General features: G+C 44.7%; 1 protein-coding gene across 1 annotated transcript in view; it reads left to right on the forward strand.

Annotated features, from left to right (window-relative positions):
* The first annotated feature begins 4,816 nt into the window (after positions 1 to 4,816).
* The window catches only part of PRICKLE1 (prickle planar cell polarity protein 1), a 66,574-nt gene continuing 51,897 nt past the window's right edge, over positions 4,817 to 19,493 (forward strand). Inside the window, exon 1 of the mRNA XM_056338888.1 lies at positions 4,817 to 5,072. The gene's annotated coding sequence lies outside the window, so the exon portion shown is untranslated. The remainder of the gene's footprint in view (positions 5,073 to 19,493) is intronic.

Below are 19,493 nucleotides of genomic sequence, written 5' to 3' on the forward strand. Positions count from 1 at the left end.
ACTGACTCCAGCTCTGGCAGGAGAGAGCACAAGGCACAGCAGCAGATCTCAGAAACAGCAGAGGGATTACATATACTGTAAACTACATGTCGGGGGTTTCACCTCAGTCGAGTTTCTCATTTTATCCTAGTCCTAGACTAAAAAAAAACACTTGAGAAGTTTGTGATCAAAGGCAGGGTGTGAGCCTTCATGTAAGGATAACATTTTAGCCCAGGTAGAGAGGACATGTTAAACAGCTAGGGAAGATGCCTGGGAATTAAATCTGTATGAACCTTTTTTCAGCTGGCCACGCAAGGATTCAGCTAACTTTTAAACAGAGATTAGGAAGGACCATAAAGCTGAAAAAGTTATGGAGTGATAGGATAAGGCCAAACCAAACAAACAGGGCAAAAATCAGCAGGACAGCTCTTACACGAGAATGAAGAACTATTACAAAAATAAATCAGAAAAGGAGTTTTCTCTTCTTCCTTTTTATTGCAAAAACATTTTATTGCAAAAATAAATCGGAAAAGTAAAGTTCCACTACCCTGGAACAATACTTGAACTGGAAAAAATGAGAAGCCATCCCCTCTCTCAAATGCAAGCATGCATTCCAGCTTTTCCTGACTCTGTATCAGGATGCAATTCCTTCCCTCCATGCATGCTACACCCAGGTTTACATGGGAAAAGAAATCAAACCTGGACACTTAGATGGAGTCACAGTATTCCTCTGCCTATCCCTTATTTGAAAAGCTGATGACCAGCTTTTCAACTACCCTGCAAAGACCATCCAGCACTTGGAGTAAGTCTGATGTAGATTGTTGAGACTCCTGAGGATACAGGGCAGGGAAGCAGTACACCTGCTAAGGTGGTGGGAAAAGCAGCCCTCTTAACCAGTAACATTTTGAAAACTCACTATTAAAGCTGGATTTTTTAAGCCAAATCTATACAACCGATAATGAACATATTGCTGGGTACAAGCCAAAGAAAATAGCTGGATTTATAAGAATCGGCATTTGAAAATTTATACTTAATTGCTTCTGCCAGTTCACATGACTTGATTCCAGTTGAAGTGTCCCAGAAACACCAAAGCAGAACTAGAACAAGGTGCTCTTGTTAATATTAATCATTGATGTGCTTCTATACAGCTTTGTCTGAAAAGCTCAAGTGCTGCACAAAGATTAACTAAACCTTACAAGACCCATGTGGTGTAAGACAGTTTTTCTCTGCATGCAAACAGGGAAACTGAGGCATTCCTACTGGTACTTAGAAGTACAAACAGGAAAAGAATGGCCATCATACCCATTGTGGGCTCCCTTCCTGAAGAAAGACTAAGAAATAAGGAGAAAGTACAGTGTTGTAGAAAGTAAGCAGCAGAAATTAAAGCATTGTTTCTCCCCCAAAATCCCCAAATGAAGCTGGTCTATGCTCCACACCACAGAGAAAGGCTACAACAAAACAAACCAGTACAATTTGACCTTGCTAAAAATCAAAATCTTGCCCCTAATCTAACACAAATCTTGTTTTAAATCCACAGTAAACGCGCCAGGTAGACACATGTGGGGTGGCCTAATGTCAGTATAAAGTCTGCTATGCTTCACTCAAACTCCGCATCTCCAGGCATGGCCTTTTTCTATTGCCCAGTACCTGAACTGCTGTAGTAATGAGACGGCATAGTCTGAGTTGTGTCTTCTGTACTGGCCAAATCCAACAGCTGCAGATGATAGGAGCAGGGTTGGAAGGGACCTCTAGGGGCATCTGGTCCAGCCATCTCTTCCAAGCCGGGCTAGCCTCAAAGCAACATCCCTGCTAGATTGTATTTTTGCTACCTAGCTGAAGGGCTGGTTTTGTTCACCTACCTGCAGCTGCAGTCGCAACTCTGTATGTGAGGTTTCAATATGAAAACATGGGATACTTTAAAGAGAGTAAGAAATATTTAAAGTATTCACTGGAAGAGGCAGGATTGGAAAAGATGGTCTGATGGATTGCTCTAGGCATTTCCTTTCAAGGTACCTGTGTGAACCTATAAGGATGCTTTTGCCCCTACTTCAAAATCACACAAAAACTTTTCACATTTTTAAATCTCAAGCTCCTGTAACATAAACCAAACACCATATTTCTTACATGAAATTCATGATAACTGGCAGCATTGCTTTCTAGAGAAAAATCCTATAGAACATATTTTAGAATACATTTTTCATAAAATAGGAAGTTGGAGTTTTTACTGTGTCTACAAAACCCCCATGGAAGTTGGGCGTTTTACTATGTTACAGTAACAAGGCTGGGACTCAAGCCCCTTTTAAATTTACGCATCAGTAGTTTATATGTTTTTTTCTTGCATAAGTATTTCTGAAATATTTAATAGAAGTTTAAGATCTACAAATAGATATTGTAACTCTGGGCCTTTTTTATGTGCAAGTTTTCCTTATACCCTCTGTCAACACAATCCAGGGCAGAGTAGACCCAATCCTCAAACTATCCAGACTTCAAGTGAATGAAAAGTGTATGCAACTAAAAACTGCGAACAGTACCCAAGGGTAGAATGCAACAAAATCACAGGAGAGCCAAGTAACTCCCACAGAAAGTGCAAAAAAATAATGGAGACTATTACAACTCTCTCCCCAGTACTTGCATTTTCAGATTGTATTTTTCATCTTATTTCCTACTGTTTGCAGGGTTATGGGCGTATTTTCTCCCTGACACAAAGTCCTGTAGGTCCAAAGACAAAACTATCTGCACCTTTTCATCAGGACTACAGCTGGTAACTTGGACAGGCTTTATTTCTGTCCATGCTGTGAAAAATAGAGCAGGTTGTGACAATATTAAAGCAGTTATGCTGGATTTGCATTGCAGACATGGCTGTAGAATGGGTAAATTACATTACTGTAGCAAACTTCCCAGGCTACCCATATGGTTAAGTAGAAACTAAGGGTTTATAGCTTAATTAGAGGCATTTGTAAGTGAGGATCAGATAAACAGATACACAACTTAAAAGAGTGCATTGGCCATAAATTCTTTCATTCCAGATTCAGATCTGCTAATATATGACTGTAAACACCTTTGACAAGGTTATTTAGAAGCCAAGCAATCTTATTTCCTATGCCTTTGGAACCTGAAGTGGGAAGAAGTAAATGACGGAAATCATGCAACGCTGCCAGCACAGCCTAAACGTATTTAGATCTCCGTGATAAGCGCTACAGAAATGCTTGAATAGGTAGCAGGGAAGAACACAGGACAAGGGACAAACAGCTCCATAGCAGCAGATGGCTACAAGCAGCCCTTTTGACACTTTTGCCATCCTTTTCTTGAGAATGTATTCATTTTTTCACGCTTGTACTTCATCCTTTCTGTTCTTTTTCTTAAATTACAGGAGAAATCCAAACTCATTGTGATGGAAAGAGTGATAGAGGCTGCCTCTTCTGAGGTTTCACCTGTCTGTACAAGCGTCTTTGCTTTCCCTCTGAAACTTCCACGCAGATGCAATCTGGAAGTGGTTTTTTTCAGACTTGGTTAGCATTTAAAAGGAGGCGTTCGGCAGGGCAATGCTGATTCTAGGTCCAGGCTGCAAGGAAACGGCAGAGTAGAGCACCCAGGGTTAGAACTGCTGAAACTTTTAAGGTGATCAAGCAGGTTTAACGCTCTTACCTGTAATAAAGTTGTTTCCTGTGAGTTACATATTTATTTTTTTGGGTACAGAAAGATGATTTTGACCAGATTGGATTCCAGATAACAAACTTACTCTGCTAGCACAGGAAAACCAAACATGCTTCAAAACACAAAGGGAAAATTGTCATTTCCTAACCTCAAATAATTCCTTGTCTGGAGAACTGAGAGAGACGCTGCCACACAACAGACCAAATTTCAGCTTTATATTAAGCTTTGAGAGTTCCAAACACATTTGTTTCACCAAGTGGGGCGAGTTTGTGATAGCTATAGAAGTCACCCTGGTAAAATTACCTCACTTTCCAATTTGCATTTGTAGAAAAAGATACAACATAAGTCAGACGTTTTCATCGCTACTCATCCTTCTCTGATTTTTTCATAGAGGATTCGAGCACTGCGAGGTCACCAGCGAACCGGGAGTGCAATTCATGTCGCCTAAAGGTTGTGAGGTGGGAGCAACTGAAAGAAGGGCTGCACACTCCGATAGCTTGCACAGGTTCCAAAAGTGCCGGTCACCATAGAAGGGATTTAAATGTATACCTGCCTGCTCCCGCGTCCCTGTAATCCCTACTGCACTCGTTTTGCCATCTTGTTCACGCTAGCATCAGGGCTACTTGGCTCTGGGGAGGGCCCACCCCCGTCAGCCCCCCGGGGCCATGCTCCAGCAGCCGGGAGGGCGAGGGCCGGTGAGGGCAAGGGCTGAGGGGGGCGAGGGCCCATTCTCTCCAGCAGTGCCCCGCGTGCAACCCGTGGGTACCCGCAGCCCACCGACCCGCCCCACCACCCGCCTCCGCACCCACCGGCGGGCCAACCTCCCGCCCGCCTTGCCCTCCCCTGCGCCCTCGGCAGCAGCCGGCGGCGGGGAGCCAGCCGCTGGGCCCGGAGCTCCGCCTGACCGGGGGGCGGCAGCGGGCGGCAGCCAGCCCCGGCGCGGTTTCCAGGCGCGCTGCCGTGCCCCCCCGCCCTTCAGGCGGCAGCCGCGCCCCCGCGCCGGGCACACGGGCACGGCGGGACCGGGGCGCGCCCCCGCCCCTCGCGCCCCGCCCCTCGCGCCCCGCCGCCGCCGCCGCCCCGCCCCGCCGGGTTTTCCGAGCCGCCGGCCGCCCCGGCCCGACGGCGATTGGCGGGCGGCAGCCAATGGGCGCGGCGGAGCGCGCATGTCGCTGTCCCGGGCGCGGGGCGGCAGAGCCCCATTAGGGCGGGGAGCGGGCGCGGGGCTCGGCCACTCGCGGCGGGCGGCGCAGGCTGCCGGCGAGGCTCCGGGCGGGCGGTCCCCTCCGCGGTGCTGCCGGAGATGCGCGTCTGCCGCCGGCGCTGACTCCGCGGGGCAGAGCCGGGTGCCCGCCTGCCGCGCTGTCGATGCGACGGCCCCCCGCTGCCACTCGCCGCCCAGGAATACGCCGCCGCGGTTCGGCCGCGCTGCGCGGAGGGTAAGTGGCGGCTGCCCACGGGGAGGGCTGACGGGCAGCCCGCAGCGGCGCGGCGGGACGCCCGGCGGGTTTGGCGGGGCGCCGTCCGCAGCCGGGACCGTGCCGCCGGCGGAGCCCTTTCCGCAGCATCCCGCTCTGCGGTGGGGCTCCTGCGCCTCGCCCGGCGTTTGCCTTCAGTGGGGAGCCGCCCGGAGCCGGCGCCGCTGGAGTAGCGCCGCCCAGCACGGAGTTGTTGGACGGGGGCCGCAGGCTCTGGAGAGCGGGCTGGGGGGGTCCCGCCGACCCCCGCGGCGGCTGTCGGGGCCGGGGCGGGGGGACGTGCGGCGCCGGCTCGGTGCGCCTGGCGGAGCGGGAGGCGTGGTGGGCCGGGGCCGCCGGTCTGGGTGAGGGTCCAGATGCGGGAGCTCAGCTGTTGCCTGTTAGCGGGGTGACAACTGGCCGCTTCAGGCGGCCCCCGCCTGCCGCTTTACTCGCAGCGAAGCGTCCGCGCCCGGGGCCCTCCCGACCCCAGCGGGGCCGGAGCGGGGGGGGCGGCACCTTTCGGGGCTCCGCGCTGCCGGCGCGGTGTGTTACCGGGGGGGTGCCCCCCCCCCCCCCCCCCCCCCCCCCGGCAGCGGGGCTGAGGTGCAGCACGGACCTCGCCGAAGTGTGTATGTATTTTAACCTTGGGCAGCGAAGCGGGCTGCGGAAGGGCGGGCGATGGGCGCCCCCCGAGCCCTTTCTCCCAGAATATCTCAGCCCGCTGCGGGATTTCGAGCTCTAGCAGCCACCGTTTAACGTCCGGCGCGGCTGGGCTGAGTCCCGGGCGCCTTCGTTGTGGTCCGAGCCTGGGGCGGCCAGGTCTGGCCTTGGACGGGAATCTGTCATTGTACCCCAGCGGGGTGGCCGCGGAAAGCAAAATAAAGCACCCGCCAGTACCAGTGTTTCTAAATGCCATCAACTGGAGAGCCAGGAAACGCAGCGGGGGATATTTTACAAGCTCTCAGAGAAATGTTTATACAGAGGATTTAAAGGTTAACAATGCATATTCCCTGCATGCTAAAACCTAAAAGGTGGCAAAAAATAAATGGCTAGCGTTACAGCTAGGCGAGTTCCCTGTTTTCGTTGTTCAGCTGGTAACTGAGGTCTTTAAACTGCATGTTTTGCATGGCAAAGTCGGAGTGACTACCGAGATTTTCCAGCAGGATGTGGTGGTGGTGCTGTTCCCCACCCCCATCCCCCCCTTTAGTTCTAGTTACTAATGTTTCTAGGAGGAATTATTGTTACTTCTATTACCTCTCTACAGAACAGGTATATCACAGCAGCCAAGTTTGCATCCCAAAATGTCAGCAGGTCAGAGTGGGTTTGGTAAGGGAACTGAGAGAAAGAAGCAGAGCAGTGATTCTGACTGCAGTGACAGATTCTTTCATTTCACACTGCAGAGGCCCGGGTGAGCTGGGCTGGTGCAGTTCTGCCAACAACACGGTTAATTGTGTCCTGTAAATCAAGGTCCACGGAGCTGCTCTCTTTCTGTGTAACAAAAGGTTTTGCAATGAGTAAGCCCAGATCAGTCGTATAAAAATTTTAACATCAACTGGGCAAGGTGTGTGTGTGGGGGGACCTTACAGGGTTAATAGCTAAACTATTAAGATTGGAGTCAGATGTGGGTAAAAGCAACAGGAGAGTCTGGTTTTTCCTAATATCCTGTAGTATGATAACTCTGAAGAAGGTAATTGTTAAAAAAAAAAAATCTGTTTCAATTTAAGATTTATTAAGCAAGAAGAACCTTATGTAAACATTGGAATCCTTTTCGTGTTTGGAAAGGCAATAAATGGCTAGAAATGTCATCTGAACTTAAAGACTACAAACTATGCGTGGATTTTCATGCATATGTGCAAGAATGTTATTAATCTAATTTTCAACTAGCTTATTCTACATCTTAGGGGGACCAGGGCACTTAACTCGGGCTTTTGGCAAAACAGCTTCTGTGCTTTTTCTTCCTAGCAAGCGAGTTCTTTCTGAAATTTAATAAGACTTTTAGAATACAGGAGCAGGCAATAGCAAGTGTCTTCCAAAGGAGAAATGGAGGGAGTGGGAGAGCCAGGTTTTACTTACATATATAATAAGCTGGGAATGTAAATGTGTATTACAAGGAGAGGATCTGAAGAATGACTTGGCACGCTAATGACCTGGCTTTTCAGAACTTCAAGAGTTTGGTCTGTCTCCCCCTATGGTTATAATAAGAGATTAAATTCATTTGGCATATTTAATTAATTAGCATATGAAAATCAGACGGCTTTTACTTTGTTTTCCTGTGAAACTTTTCTATGCTAATGGATGTCTACATTTTACAGAGTAATTTAAATGGCTTTGGTTCATTTTATGGCTTTGCAGATTGCTTTGACCCTTTCTGCTGCAGCCTTTGTATCCTAGCCTGAAAGAAGTCCCTTTGCTTTGTAATGTGGATCTTGTGTGTAGCGGCTGTTGACAATGTATTACACAGTTTCCAAGAGAGCAGACCAAGAGTTGCCACTTACATGTAAAGCCTCTGTTTGCCTGGATGGTATGTCTTGTGCATTCCAGTGTTAATTGTATGTGCAGTAGTGAAGTCCATTTAAAACAAGCTGGATTTTGTTTCTTTTTTCTACTGCTACCTTGTCCTGAAGTAAAGACATCCCTGCTGAAACATGTTCAGAAACATATTTTTTTTATAATTTGTGTTTCTGGGAAAACTGTTCTGTGATATAATACTGCATTAATACTCCCTGATTACGAGATGTATGCATAATGACCAAGCGGCTTATATCAGTGTTCAGTTTACCCCCTTATATTAAGGCTTAAGCTTCAGTTTGGCCAGCACAGTTTTCTGCTTATGCTGTTTAAAAAGAGGTAAACTTGAGGTTAGCTGTTGTCGTTAGCATATGCTTGGTATAAGCCATGCATGCTTAGGTCCTGCTCCTGGAAATGTTTACAGAAATTAGTAGCTTTTACTTGTGCGCTTAAATTGTTTGGATTAGGAGTTGTATGGGAAGAACCAGCTTGGAAGGATACAGCACAGCTATCGCTCATCTTTCCCCCTCTACCTTATGGCTGAAGATTGATGGGAAGAAACATGTTGTGCAAGTGATAACACACTGAAGCGTGGCATTTCTGACAAATTCCCGGATAGACTATCAGATGACCATTTGCCAAAATTACATGTTTCTACAGAAAACTGGCTGCTTTGGCTGCTGGTTTGTTGTCAAAGAGTATTTCCAGTTACTGAAGAAAACTTAAAGTGGTCTGCTATAACTCTTCCTCTTTGTATTTTGCTTGTTTATATTGTCCACTAAATACATTATACTTTTTTGAATGAGCAAATTGACTTCTCAGCACAAACTGACAATACTTTCAAGCATGTTCTTGTGCAAAGAGGTTTTTTTTAAGTGTACAAAATGAGTGAAGTGCCAAGATACAAGAGGTATGAGCCAATGCAAACATTTTTAGTATTTTTAAAATATCTGTAAATGACAGCTTTTAGCTAGTTTACCTTTTCTTGGAACTCTGCCTGGAAGGCTAACTCCTTAAAAGTTCTTCAATATAACCATAAGATTGGTGAGTTGCTTTTCAAGATCACTTTGAACCTATCAAGTTCAGAGTGTTTTGCTAGCTAGTAAACCTGAGGTAGACGGTCTCTCAGGCAGGTCTTTCATTTCCAGTGGATTACACATCAACAAAAGCTGGAACTGTGTTATTTCAGTTGTTCTGTACCAAAGTCGTGTACTCTTGTCTAAGGTTTGTGTTTGAAACATTGATTTATAGCACTTGATAGCTCTTGCTGTTCTGCCTTGTGTGCTTCTCTCCCTCATTTTCCTTCCCCCCACCCCCTACTCCCTTGTTCTCTATTGCCAACTTGGTAGAACTAGAGTGATAAGGGTATTATGGAGTGTGCTTGTAGGTTTATATCTGTGATGATTTTATTCTGTTGCCCCTCTTATCTAAGCATATATCCCACAGCTTGCAATTGCAATCTTTAACTTTAGTAACAATTCTGGTTTTTTGAAATATTTCCAGTTACATACAATATTGGCTCTGTGGAGCAGCTGCAGGCCAAAAAAGCATTTCAAACTGCCATCCAAATATTGAAATATTATTGCTTTGCTTTTATTTAAAATAAATTTCATTTCCTGTGATGTTTTTATAACCACCTTTTTAAGCTTGTTGCCTTCTCATCTTTCATCAAGTAGCTCCAGTCTTAGTATTATATGATTCCAGAACTAGGCTTCTCTGACTGTTAACATGCCAAATCCATGTCTAATGTTTGTGTTAATGTGGTATATACAAATCCTGACTTCTCAGTGGATTTGATCACTGATTTGTGTAATTGCAACTGGCATGATTAAAAATCTGCATGTCAATATCATGATGTGTATAATAGAACTTACAGGTTTTAAGCAGGGTGATGTTAGTCCCTTAAATTTTCTTAAAAGGAGTCTTTATTCTCCAAATATCTTCCCTTCTGAAGGTGTTTGAGGGTTTTAAAAAGAAAATAAGAACATACATGTAATTATGAATATAGCAACATAGGCTTGAGATCATGCTGTATGGTAGGATTCTTACATCCTTTTGTTCTGTTGGAAAGCTGCATCTTCTTTTGCTAGTCTTAAAAAGATCAAAATGAAAAACTTTACATGTTAAGAATTCTGCAGTTGAATCCTTGAACGTATCCAGACAGATACTGCTATACCACTTCTCAAAGCACACATCTCATCTGTATTCCCATTCCATTCACTGGGGCAATATAAACCACCTCTGACACATGTGCTGTAATTGTTCAGCTTTACCTGTTTTACCCTCCCCTAATCTCTTCATTAACAAAGTACTCCTGTGACAAAGATGGTGCTAGCTCAGCAAGAGGCTCTGCCGAGGCACCCAGGCACTCTTGCTCAACCTGTCAAGCGCATGGGCTAGTCGGACACTGCCCTCACCCATGGCCCTTTTCTGTAGCAACACAAACATACAATAACCATGGCACAAGCTGAAAGCCGCCTTGCACTTTCAAGTGTGGATAAACTTGCCTAACCTCAGTAAAAGCTGACTTGTTTTCAAGTATGTTAAAAATTAGTGCATGATTAGTGAAGACATTTTTTAAAGATCTCTTCTTGTAATCAAGTGTTATAGTTAATTACCCAGAAGTTCAAAAGTGTTTATATAAAAAATTGCATGTGTTTATGTGCATACTTTAGGACTAATATATTTTTACTTTATTTCAACTTCCTTGCAGGAATCTGTATTCTTGTAGAAAAAGAAAAACTTCACATGCTGAGATGACTAGTCAAAGTATGAATATTTATATACTTTAAAATAAATTTTATGAAGGCATTGAAGAAGTGTCTGAACCTAGTGTATTTACATCTATATATCCAGGCTGCTAAATTAATTATGCTAGGCCTAGAACCTCACTGGTAAATTGCAGGTGTCCTTTGTAAAAGTATACATATGGCCTTCTGAGAGCTTTGAACTGTTTTCTCATGCTTTGCTCATCAGAAAGATCATATGGATAACTTCATTGTGAAAGGGTTTTCTTCGATCTTGTTTGCAAAGCATGGTGGATCTGTGTGATAAATATTGAGTTCCTAATCATCCTAGGACTGAAATGAGTTTGTTCTGTGCATATGGAATATGGGAATAAGATACACAGAGGATATGTTTATATTTAACAAAATTAATCGTTTAAAGGGAGTGCAAAGGAACTTACAAGCCTAAACAGCTTGGCAGGCCAATAGCCAACAAATTCTTAAAAGTACTGCCAGACATGTAGAAAGCAGACGAGGCTCTCATCTATACCAAGGTACTGGAAAAGTACATTAACTTCCAACCTGGTAAGGATGTTTTTACCCAGGGTGCAGCTTTGTTCCATCCTGTGAGCAGCTAGTGTACATTTGGATTTCAGCAGGTATCTGTTAGGAGGTACCACTACTATTCAGGAGAAATGTGAGCTGCCTAAAACATAAGTGGTTGTGTTATGGCAGCTTTTCTCCACAGTTGGATCTTACACTGCAGGTCCCCTTTTTGCAGGGCATTGGCTTTCTCTTAGGAGGCACTGGGGAAGGAATTGTGTACTTGGGTGAGGCTGGAAAGCATCCACATATTAAGAGGGAGCCCTACATATTGCTGTTATGCTCAAGTATGAGCTGCCAAAAAGCTGTGGAACCAGTCACAATGAAGGGTGCTACTGAGCAGGTTAGCTGTTTGTGAATCCAGTGAACATCACAAGTTTTACCCCCTGATCTGTCATACAGACAATCTGCCTGGACAATCTTTGCAGGGGGTTTCAGGTGGTGTAAAACTGTAGTTCAGTTGTCCAGGCTAATAGCCTGTTTCTTTCTCAATATACGATTTTCTAGTTATGTGAAACCGCTGATTTCATGCAAGAACAGCTCTTGCGGTTTTAGAGTAGCTGTTAATATACTGCACTTCAGCAATGCAGGTATTTGATTGAACTGAAGTGACCACAGTGACAAGCAGGCATCTGTTTCATTGCTGCAGATTTATCACTTTTCAGATCTCTCTGCAAAATCTACCCTGACACTGAGCTCTACAGTCTAGTTCTGCATCTGCCACCTTTTAGGCTGTAATTTTGGTAGGTTCATTTTTAATGTGTCTCTGTCTGTCTCATATCATACTGTAGTTGTTCATAAACCTTTTTGACCTAATAGTTGATGTCATGCTAGCCTCGAGCTGATGCTGTAAAGAGGTAGTGATATGATGAGGACTCTTGCAACTGTGATATAGCAACACAAAGGTATGCTTGGTGGCTTTTTTTAGGAATTGAGGTGATATCGGGCTCCTGTTCATTTAAGGCTGCTTTTTTGTTGTTTTTATTCACTTTAAGTCAGTGTTCACCATCTAAATACTAGCTCCAAAATACTCAAAGTGGGATATTCAAGGGCATATGTGTTTGTTCTTGGGGGTGTCTCTACCTTCCCATGGCCTCTGGAAGGAGACTAATGCTTTGAAAAAGCAGGTCTCATGAAAATCAGCAGGTATATCTTGAATTATGCAACGTTTTTTCCGCAGGTAAAGTCATTCTCCTTTGTGTAGTTCTATGCATTTACAGTCTTCCTGCTTTGTCATGTACTAAATCAGCCAACATTTAATGCAATTGTGAGAAGAGAATCTAGACTTGTTTTTAAAAGGAAGCTGCCAGCATGTCTTCCTACTGGGATGCAGGGGCAGACTCAAAAAACGGTATGTGAGCCACAACACAGTTTGTGCACACAGGTGAAGGGAAAGCATATCCAAAGAGGCAATTACAGTAACATTCTGTTGGTGTTGGACTCTTAATGGGTATGAATGGCTTCAGTCTTGCATTATTATGGTATGCAAACCTGATAAAGCAATGAAATGAGTCTGTATTCCCTCTGTAAAATACTCAAGCTATTTCCCTTCCACTGTTGCTTAGTTGTGCTGGCACAGCTTGACCAGGGACCGTTTGGGGGTTTTCGTGTTTAAGTGAGGTTCCCAAATCAGTACAGACCAGTACAATGATTGTATTCGTGTGCAGAGTTGCTCACTGGGGTGGTGAAAGAGGAGCTTCCTAACCACATGCTGCTACTCTAAAAAACAGACCATAAAGCTGTAGCTTGTGTTGTGCCATAGGTCCAAACCATGCAGTGGTTTTGTCACCTGTAAATCGTCTAGTACTTTGTCGGACTTCAGTTCCAGTCATAAGTGTTGCTCTTTCTAACTATTGTGATAATAGTTGTCAGGATGATACTGAAGGGTTTTGAGAGATAATCTATTTGAGCTTGGGTGTGAGTGATGGTTAGGAACCGTTTCTAGTGATGCAAATAGTTCAGACCTCTCCCCACACTTCCCAGTTTCTGGGAATGGAAAGTCTGTGTCCTTCAGAAATAAAATGGCCTGCTCCTCATTTTATAGAATAACTGTAAGAAATTGTAAATCAATGATGTCTTGTCAGAAAAAGAATGCAATATTTATTTCTAAAAGTTTATTTTAAAGCCAGTTTAATGATTGGGCTTCTGATTACTTAATACCAATCCTAAGTCTTAAAAAAAAAAAAAAAAAAAGCATCCTGCAAGTTCACCACCCCCACCCCCAGCTAGAGCCTCTTTGCCTGCCTTTGCTTGTGTACTCTGTTGGTTTCACAGTTCATATACTTGTGGATTTTTTTTAAAAAATCTCCCCCTGCACTCTGGAGGGAAACGTCTGCTGTTTCCTTTCAAACACACAAGGCTTGATTCTCTTCTCACAATGGCATAAATTGTGAAGAACTCCACTAGAAATCAGTGGAAGTAAAGACATGTAAAATGGGGTGAGAGAAGAGACCAGCCTCTGGTTTCTATTTTTAAGTGAGTCTGGTTAACCTAAAATTGTTCAGTGTGCCACTGTGACTTTAGTTTGTAGATATGAGTTGCTATGCTTGTTTCTCTTCATACATAATGTTTCATTTTCATATGTAATACATTACAGCTAGTACCCCTAATCATGATGCACATTTCTTTGATTTAATACCTCAGTACTACTGCATCAGTTTTGGTAGTTAATATGCAATATGCATGGTAAAGTACTTAGCTCACTAGGTCAGATCATACAAAAAGTCTGGGATGTAGCTGTATTTCTGTGCAAGTCTCGAAGGAAAGAAAGCTGGATTGGCTCTGTCCATACAACTTAAACTTTCTTTGTGGTTTTGTGTTGCTTTACTAGTTCTAATCTGTGAATCTTGTTCCTCATTATCCAGGTTCAAGATATTAATTCTACATAAACAAAAATGTCTTGGTTATTGTTGTTTTCCCTATGCTTGTAAAGTGTTTGGCTCCATTCTTATGTTTTATACGTACTTAAGAATTTATTTCAGCTTCAAATTTTCTCTGAACAGTGAAGTACTTGGCAATAAACCTGGAATATCTACACACAATTTCTACCATTGCCTAAGTTCTGGTGGTTGTTCATACTTGTTTATTTTTTGGCAATGGATTATGGTCCTTAACTACCATCAGTAGTCAAATAACTGAATGGGATTATACAGCAGTGCTGTAAAAACTGTTTGTGCTAGCTATGATCTGTACATGTGTGGATATCTTTGAAAACAGTCACCTCATTCATTAACCAGTGCAACAGACTTCAGCTTTACCACTGTTTAGTTTTGAAATTAATGCAGCATTCTCTACCTAACGGAAACATTGCTTTGACTGCCTCTTTCTACAGGTTAAAAAAAATAACGTGAAATAGTTGACTCTTGTAATGTATTCTAACTTGGAGTAGATCTATTGGCTTATTTGAATTTGTTTTCTGCTTGAGCAACAAATCGCAGGTGTCCACAAGGGAGTCTCTTTAAACTTGAAGAATGTGGTAGGCTTAGTTTATCGCTTAAAATTTATCTCTAACTTGATTATCATGAGAGTGGAAACCCTGTGGTGTTTAGCCTCTTGTGCTGTTCAGTTCTTGAGCTTTCCTCTTCAACTTTAATCCCCCACGCCCCCAAAAAAAGTTAAGAGTTTGCTTACCTAGATAAAAGTTAAGAGGTTGCTTACCTAGTATGTGGTGGCCTTATGTGTCAATGAAGTATCAGGGACAGAAGATGCCACAGAAGCTTGCTGCACAGGGTTGTAGTGTTGCAGACTGTAATCTTCAACGTAGCTTCCCAGCCACAGAGGTGATGTACAAAGGGCTTCCAACCTTATGACTACAGCTGTTAATTCCAATAGTGAGTTCTTCCTTGTCCCTGACAGGTTTTGCTTTGATTACCTTGGGAAAAGTCAAGCATTTTACATAGTTGACTTATCATAGTCAATTGATTGTAGCTTTAACTGTGGCTTTTTTTAACTATTGTCTAGCCATGAGGTAGCATGATGATAGAGACTAAACCAAGGTGTGGCGTTCACTGCTGCTGTGATTATGTGCAGCAGCGCTTACCTATAGCTGATGTGAGGAGTGGTGAGAGCAGAGAAGTGAGTATGGTAGGGATACATATGCTTGTCAATCAAATAAGCACTTCTCAGCTGGATGCTTCTCAACTTTGTTCTGGTAGAGCAGTCCTTGTGGAGTAGGGAACTTGCAAGTGCAGTGATGTGCAGGCAGTCTTCCTGGTGGCAAGTTTTACTAATTTTTAATCAGATGGCTGAGACTCATTCTGTCATACTATTTTTGGAGCATTTTTAAGCTCTTTTGAGAGTTACTGCTGTGGAGGCTGCAGTGCATTTCTGGAAGACAAACTACTTTTTGGTATAATTTTCAAAGCATAAGGTCTGTTTAAGTCATCTTTGGGTACAAGAGAAAGAAAAGGGTGCTGTAGCTAAACTATGAGAATCTCTGGGGCAAATCAGTCTCTAATGCAAATTGGTATATACAGCAAGTTTGAAAAAAGACTGAAATCTTTGCCAGGCAATATGAAGCACCTTATCAGTTTCATGGATGTAGCAGAGAAATTGAGAAATTTTTGAGAATTATTTGGGAATAAAGAGCATGCTTCTGGCTTTTTATCAGTTGTAGTGGTTGACTAGTCAAAGACAATATCATGTAAAGTTTGTGACCGAAGTCTTTGAAGAAACTTAAGTAACATTCTCCTCTTGTGAAATGGGTGATGTTAGACTTGACCTCAGGAAATTGCGATGTCTTTGAAGATCCAGAGCTTGAACTTGTTTAGAGAAAATTTTGAGGAGTTGTCAACACAAAATACAGAGCGGATGGCACAACATTTCTGTAAGACACAAATTTGTTTTGGAAGTAGCTGTGAACCCAAGGTAAAATTTAGGAAGCAATCTTTCCAGTAAATAATTCCAGAGCCATTTGCTTGCAGTCTTGATTTGCATGTAGGTATCTTAAAAATTAAGACTACTGAGTAGGTCATTATGTAACCTATTCCAGGTGTCTTTAAAAGCTAGCTTTTTCTCACACAAATGCTTTCTGACAAGAAGCCTCTGAGAGATGCTTGGCACCCATGTCTTCTGTGGCAGTAAGCAAAAATGGATGGGATCAGGAAAATGAACAAATTACTTTTGAGTAATCCTTCTATTCAGTTATAGGCCCATTTCATGGTGTACACTGTAAGAAAGTGTTTAAAACTCTTAAGAATATGCATGTGTTAAGGACAAAAGTGTGTATGAGGGTGGGCAGGAATGTAAAGCAACATTTTAAATAATGCCAGCAGATGTCTTATCTTCTGTCCTGTTCAGGAAGAGAAAAAATGATTAAAAATTGGTGCACTGTAGAAGGGTGCATAGGAAACGATGTATTTACCGACATCCTTCTGAAGTTACTATTTAAAGACAATGTTGTAATGTCAGTGTCTAGTAGCATTCTGCTAGCTTCAGTTCTTTCCCATGGAGCAGATTCAGCCCTTCCCTACAAATTAGTTTGTTCTGTGTCACTATGGAATAAAGTAAGTATCAGGAGGACACGCTGCAAAACAATTATCTCTAAATTTCTGACCAAAGTACGCACACAGCTTGGTACTGCTATGAATTTGCCCTTAAGAAAAACATCTCGGAAGACTCATGAGCCTGTGTGCATGCACTGCACCTAACAACACAGTAGACGAGCACCAGGCATGCTTCTGTAAGAAAACTTGGGATACACATCTCCAAAACTGAAGTGTTTCTGTAGATGTTGGGCTAGGACTGAAGGAGTGTTACCAGGATGGAGGGCAGAACGTACCTGCCTGAGAAGGTGTAGGTAGATCTCAAGTCAGTGCCTTGCCACCCGTCTGCAGGATAAATGCTTGAGAAGTCACTCGGTGAGAAATACGCAGAACTAACAGCAGTCCTGGGCATTGCACTGAAATACTGAAATATGGCGCTTGAGCTCTAGCTACATGCCTGGTTTTGCCAAGAAAACCCAACTAGTGTGGTCGTGCCTGCCCAGGGTCTCCAGGGAGAGGTGATGGGAGGCAGGGTGCTGGCAGTGGGGAGGGCAGCAGCAAACAGTGTGCGGTCTCGGAGGTGGCAGATGTTCGGGTTGTTGGTGGGATCTGGCAAGCGCGGAGCCTGCAGTGGTAAAGCTCTGTCGGCTGTCATCTCCAGCGGGAGCCCCACGGCCCTGGTGGGAAGAGGCCGTGCGCTCCCGCACCGCCACCGCGGAGGGGTGTCGCGGAGTTGCTGTGACTTCTGACGGCGGGACGGCGGCTGCGGTGCCGCCTCACCGCGCGGGGCGGGCGGCGGGCACCGGCGGCGGTGGCGGGAGCAGCGCGCGGAGGCCCCGCCCCGCCGCCGCTAGATGGCGCTGGTGCGCCGGCGGTGAGGCCGCCGCGGCGCCGGGAGCTGCGGGTGGGGCTGCGGCGCCGCCCGCGGGGGGCGTTGGGAGCGGCGCCGGGAGGCGGGAGCGCCGCGCAGGTGTCGGCGTGCCTCGGGGCGCGGCGGGCGGGGGGTCGAGGCTGAAGTTCAGGGCTCAGCCTAGAAAAAGGCTTGTTTGCTGTGACACCCGAGAGCAAAATAAGTGTGCGCTTTCATTTCCCTCAAATTATTATAATCCTACTCGAAACGAGCAAAATAAATAGATTTGAAGGCCAGACGCAACCCGCCAATGCAAAAAAAGAGGGCTCACTTTTTTTTCCATTCCTCCGCTCGCAGCACCTCTGTTAATTTGTCACAGTCCAAAACTGTACCTAAACCCAAAGGAAAAGGGAAAACAAGCCTGAAGGTCCCAGCTCATACACTCAACGGTGTGTTTAGACGGTGACGCCTCACTTGATGTTTTTTCCTGTTGGGAGAAGAGGGACGTAACAGGCAGCCGTGGGCCTTGGCTGGGGCGGAGCGGGGGAGCCCGGCAGGCCGTGGCGCTCCGTGCCGGGGGAGCAGCTTCTCCTCACCAGGCCGCTTTGCCCCAGAGGACCCTCTAGCAGGATGAGGACATGTGTTGACTGTTGCGGTGACGGCTCCGTGAGGGTGTAAGTGGTCTGAGTGTGTAGATGGAGGTAGGAACCCAATAACAGCCACTCCACAAACATGGGAGACGGCAGAAAACCAGGCACTTTGATGTCTTTCCCTAAGCCTCTGGTAGCCTGCCCAGACTAGTTTAACCAGGCTGGGAGACAGCAAAGGAGGAAGAAATGGGCTCTGCTGAATAGCCAAAGAAGTGCTTTCTTATCGCCCTCATTCCTGGGGAGCTTTTGCGCTGAAGTGAGCCTGTCCTGAAGGTATGGGAGTGAGATAGGCCTGCTCAAGACTGCAGGAGAAATGGGTTTTGTTAATGATCACGAGGCTGTTTCAGGTTAGTACTGCTGGTCCTCTTTCTGAAGGAAGCGTGGGCAAGTGCCAAGTTTGGGCCTACAGAGTAATTCTGCTTGGTATGCAGGCTCCAGCTGCCACAGGTTCCCTCTGATGGCCTTGGGCTGAGAAGGGACACCTCAGGAGTTCACTGAGGCTGCAGGTGGGTTGTGCCTTCCAGTGCCGGTCTCTTTCCATGGATGCAGGGTGGCTGTCAAATAAGGAACAGATGCAACTCACATGACAAACAAGAGAAAGGGTGGCAGCCTGTGCAGCCTTTGACCAGAATGTTTGTGGATCAAAGCTGTATAGCACTGAACCCTGAGCTGTGTTCATGGGGGACTCCTCCACCTGGATTAAACTAGTCTAACTGCAGAAGAATTAGGCTTGGGTGACATACAAAGTATTCAGAAAATTTTCTACAGAAAAGAAATGGGAGGAACTGCTGGCACTGCAGAACTTTGGCGTCTGGCCAACTTGACCAAAATATTGTTTAAAAATAAAATGGCGGCTTTCTCAATTTAAGGCATATGGTTGGAGAATTTTTACCTAAATCCTTGTAAGCATTATCCTATTAACATGAAAAGTGATACTAGATTTATAAACTTTGATGGGGCTGTGAAGCAGAGGTGCTAATAACAAAGCACATGAGTGGCAGGCGTTGAAGCCACTCTCAAATAGACCAGAGGGCACTCTTTTATTTTTTTTTTTTTTTAATCTTCTACAAATACTGGTTAGTGCTACACTAGACAAGACCTTTCTCTCCAAGAGAAAGAAAACATTCTTTCAGGGATGGATTATTATTTTTTTGTTGTTGTCCCTTGAATTCAGTCTTGAGAAAGGAAACCCTCAGTGGTAAATAATTAGGTTAGGAACTAGCAGGATGGACTTTCATTTGAAAGTGCCTCCTTCAGAGGTTCCTCTCCCTTCTTAATTGTACAATGGACTTTCTCAACGCTGCTTCCTGGTATTCATCCAAGTCCTCCAGCCCTGAGTACCTGTAAACAATTGACATTCTCCCACATGGCACACATATTCTTGGTCAGTGTTTAACCTCCTTGAGGAATCCTTCTGTCTTTTGCTTCCATGTCCCTTCTTCCCAGTTGTTTGTTGCCGATGTATTCAATTTATATGCAGACTCTAAAACCTGCTATTTCTTTGTGATACTGCCGTCTCCTCTATCCTAAGAAGCTATAATTGCACAAAAATATCAGGTTTTAATTGTAATTTTAATCTC

The sequence above is a fragment of the Falco biarmicus genome, chromosome 5 (genome assembly GCF_023638135.1).
Source record: "Falco biarmicus isolate bFalBia1 chromosome 5, bFalBia1.pri, whole genome shotgun sequence".
NCBI classification, from domain to species: Eukaryota; Metazoa; Chordata; class Aves; order Falconiformes; family Falconidae; genus Falco; species Falco biarmicus.